The following is an 809-nucleotide window of genomic DNA, read 5'->3' as shown; positions in this document are numbered from 1 at the left end:
GCCAGTACCCTCCTGACAGTCTCTGCTATAGAAGCATGTGGAATAAGTGATTCTCTTTCCATTTCTTCTCATGGCTCTCTACCTGCTGGACTGTGCCTTCCCCGGAATCACCAGGTAGTGGGGCTTCATTAATGAGTACATGTTAAACCTAGAGTAAATGTTTAGATTATGGGGTATTCCACTGACCTTCTGATCTATTCTTCCTCTTCACCTTCCCCCTCAGCAAGCTGCTCTAACATTCTTTGGTCATTTCTTTCCAAGAATCAGAAGCAGGTTTCAAGGCAGCTGCATCTGATGGTCCAGGTGTCTCCCAGCCCCTAGGGCAAGGCGACTCCGGAGGGTTTGCACTAGAGAACGATCTGGGTTCCTTCTCTGAGGTTATCCCTTGATTCTTTCCTTCTGTTTCTCTAGTTCTATACATTGGTTCAGACGGAATCACGGTTGCTATTATCAGTAAGCACTGTGGTGAGAATCAATCACAGTCCCTGTAAAGCACTAAAACACTACATAAATTCTGGTTGTTATCAGGCTCTTGCCGTCCTTGTAAAATAGCAGATCAGCGTCACGACATCAACAAACTGCATTTGTCATTTTCGATTTCGAAAACTCCCAGGGCAATACAGCTTTACGAAGTTTGTTCCTCTACATAGACTACTTCTGCCTGTCCGCAGCTGCTCCGGCAGGCTTAAGACGGCTAAGAGCGAAGCCCCACCTCCTCGGCCTTTAAGCCACGCCCCTCGCGTAAGCTCCGGCCTCCTAGGCCCCTTCGGAATTAATTGGCACTTCTCTACACCAATAAAACGTGAAAT

The sequence above is a fragment of the Mastomys coucha genome, unplaced genomic scaffold, assembly GCF_008632895.1.
Source record: "Mastomys coucha isolate ucsf_1 unplaced genomic scaffold, UCSF_Mcou_1 pScaffold11, whole genome shotgun sequence".
Lineage (NCBI taxonomy): Eukaryota > Metazoa > Chordata > Mammalia > Rodentia > Muridae > Mastomys > Mastomys coucha.
Note: the sequence above shows the minus strand (reverse complement) of the source record.